The following is a 3812-nucleotide window of genomic DNA, read 5'->3' on the forward strand; positions in this document are numbered from 1 at the left end:
GGTCAGCAATTGCATCTCTCTGGCTGTCCTGAGGTTATGAAATAGTTCTTTTAACTCGTGCTTTTCGGGACACAAGTGCTCTGTGGCTGTGCAGAGGTGGAATGAATTCCATGTAATCAGACAGAGATGATTGAGCAATCATGCTCAGCTATGGATAAAAGTTCCTGGGCTTCACGCAAAAGGGAACTCACAAGAGCAGAGATGTAGCGTTGCCCATAATGGCACAAAGTGTCCTCTCTAGTACTGGCTTCGTCTCTTTGGCTTTGGGAAGCCCACGAATGCCCTACGCTCCAAGGCAACATCTTCGACCTTTTCCGTCCCAGAATACTCACTCCTGAAGGGCCCATTTCACTGGGAGGCAAGAGGGTGCAAATCAATAGGGGCTAAGAACAGTGCAGACCCCTGCATCTAAGAGGTGCCCAGTAAAAAGTTGTTTAAGATGATTTATTTTAAAAACTTGCTGATGGTGTTTCAGCAAGAGGATGCCCAGACGTGCGGACTTCCAATTTCCTTATGTCCTTGTTTTTCCCTGTATGTCAAGTGGAGTTTTCCCACTGCCTTGGGGAACTGTAAACATTAGCCTGTTAAGTTCCAGTTCCGGGAGCTGCAGTTTTGCCTTAAGTAAAAATAGCACTGTTAAAAACCCAGGTGTGGGGCTGGGGATTTAGCTCAGCTGCACAGCGCCTGCCTGGCAAGCGCAAGGTCGTGAGTTCAATTCCCGGTACCGCAAAAAAAAAAAGAAAAACAACAACAACAACAACAACAACAACAACAAAAAACCCAGGTGCTTATATGATGCTTACAGTAGTTTTCTCAAGCCATTTATTATGCTTTGATTCCTGCAGAATTCACAAGCCTAGGAAATCAACACACACAGACATACACAATGCAGTGCACACAAAAATGCAAAGCAACTAGACATTGTGGCACACACCTGTCATCCTAGCACCCAGTATTTAAGGAGGCTGAAGGAGAAGGATCACAAGTTTGCATCTAGGCTGGGCAACTTAGTGATGTAGCGAGACCCTGTCTCAAAAATAAAAATAAAACAGTCCAAGGAGTGTAGCTCAGTGTGAAGACCCTGGGTTCAACCCTCAGTACCTCAAAAATATCCAAAGCAATCAAAAAGAGTTTGTACCTGTTGTTCGTGTGTTAAATCTTGTTAAGTCACAACAAGACTGACACTTGGTCCATACCTGACTGCCACTGATGTGTGTCTTTTGTCTGATTTGAAAAGATGGTGGGGAAATCTGTAAATACGTACATGAAGCTATATACATGTGATCAGGCGTTTCTTATTTTATTTATATATTTTTTAATGTTATACTCGGGCTACCTCTGTGAAGCACACCCAGGTTTACCAGACATGAAGCATTAACTTTTTCAGAAAAACTATATTGACCTTGGTCCTGATATTTAAGTCCCTGAAATAGGTGAAAGAGTTTTTTAATGCAACTAGTTCCACAAAAACAGATGGTGTATGACCTGCCTAATTAGATAACTCAGAGACAATCTCATTCCCCAAACAAAGCTGTCTTTTGATTAAGCCTGCTCCGTATCATGTACACCAGCCATAAAAATAAGTTGGCCAAGGGGAGTTTTATACCTGACACCATTAAGCAAGTTAGTTCCCTTTTTTTCCCTTGTGCCTCTCGCGGCCCTAGGGTGTATCCCTCCTTTCGTCTACAATGAGAAATCTGATCCATGGTGGGGAAAGACCAGAAAGTACTGTCTAATTTTTAACATAAAGAAGACCTGAAATTTTGAAAACTTTCCCAAATGAACACTGTGTTCACCGCCAAGAAAATGCACAGGAGTATATTTATTCTCCATATTGTCATCTTTCATAGCTCACAGAAGGCTAAAATGAACGGTCACATCAAGGTATCAAGCCAGCTCCTTACTTCATTCAATCTTTGCAAAAAAATGCCCCAAAAGGTTGTTTAGATCACTGTCATCATCATCAATGTGGGGGACAGTCCATGAGTACTTACTCTCTCAAATTGTCCTATGAATAATATTGGATGTGGCATCAATCTCCCTCCCCAAAACACAGACATACACAAGCTCACACACACATGCACACACACACTTAATTTTCTGTAATAGTAAGGTCTCCACCAATAGTGAAACAATAAACTATTTGTCAGGGCAATCTTATAGTGTAGAGTGCTTGGTTCATTTCTCTCATGTCACTTGTCACTTGCTAGAAATAAGAGGGGACCTATTTCTGGGCTAGAAACCCTTTCAATCCCTAGTCTTCCAGGACACAAAGAGAAATGTTGAAAGTACCGCTAGTTCCAGGAAGGATTTCATCAAATTCTTACCAAAGACTTCCTTCCCCAGTATCAATAATTTGTTTCCTTCACTGTTTATGACTTAGGAGTCCTAGTTCCAAGTTCCGCCTTCTGTTTAGACAGTAAGTTCATAGGAGGGCCACATCTCAAGGGCTCCATCTTCTTCTCGCTGGGTCCTAAGACACTGCAGTGTAAAACTGGTGCTCTCCAAGGGTGGCTGTCCTTGCACGCAGTGTTGATAGAAGCCTTCAGGACCTCTGCCTACTATATCTGTACAACCTTATCTACACCTCTTCACACAAACCCAGAGCTCCATGTCCCTCTCCCTTTGCTATCACCTGGCCCATACAGTTGTCCATGTTTGGGGTGCAGTTGCACTAGGAGGTAAAAACAGATGTAAAGTCTATAAAAATGCAGGCTGAACTCTTTCTGTCATGTCTCTGTGACCACATTCATTAAATTTAAGATGGTCACTGTTCATTGGTGTCCTAGTGAGATATAGGGAGGCAGCAGCCACACTAGTGCTGTAGTTAACAAAGGTCCCACATCTTCACATAAAAGCAGACAGAACAGCCAGTAGTAGGAACAGCCTATTCCCAGCAAAATCAGGTGACACAGTATATGCATGTACCCCAAACTACAAGGTGTGCAAGACCAGAGTTTCTGCAGAAAGAAGCAAGAAAAGCATTGGGGGATTGTGGAAGCCTTGAAAACGGAAGAGCTCCCCGCTCAATCATCAGGAGCTTTGCACTGGAAATAGAGAACAAATGGCAGGTGAGATAGAAAAGAGCTTTGTTCATTTCTATATTGCAGAAGTTTCTCCTTTATTCACAGTGTCATTTCCCTCTTATTAACTTTCGCTTTCATGGTTTTGGTTACTCACATGCAACTTCAGTTTGAAAATCTTAAGTGGAAAATTCCAAAAATAGACAGATCACAAGTTTTAAATTGTGCACTGTTCTGAGTAGTATGAGGAAATCTGCCATCCTACTCTGCCTGCCTGAGATGAGAACCATCCTTTTGCTCTCTGTATCCACACTGTATATGCTACCCACCTGGTAATCACTCAGATACAGGTATCAGATCCACTATTTGGCAATCATAGTGCTGTATTCAAGTAATGAATGCAGTACTGGAGATTGATCCCATCTAGCACTGAGCTACATAGTTAGCCCTTTTTATTTTGAGACAGAGTCTCACTATATTGCCCAGGCTGGCCTCAAACTTGCAGGCTATTCCTACCTTAGCCTCCCAAGAGCCTTAAATTACAGGTACATACCACTGTACTCACCCAAACAAACTTTGTTTTACTTAGTAATGTCCACCAGGCTCAAAAGTGGTAATGGTGGCAATTCAGACATGCTGACAAGAAGTGATAAATGCTACTTTTAATTGAAAAGGTGAAAATTCTCAACAAGACCAGACAATCATGTGCTAAGATTGTTAAAATCTGCAGGAAGAGAAAATCCTTTTTCTATGACCTTATGAAGAAGAAAAGACAAAAAAAAAAAAAAA

The sequence above is a fragment of the Chinchilla lanigera genome, unplaced genomic scaffold (genome assembly GCF_000276665.1).
Source record: "Chinchilla lanigera isolate Chin_1 unplaced genomic scaffold, ChiLan1.0 scaffold00098, whole genome shotgun sequence".
NCBI lineage: Eukaryota > Metazoa > Chordata > Mammalia > Rodentia > Chinchillidae > Chinchilla > Chinchilla lanigera.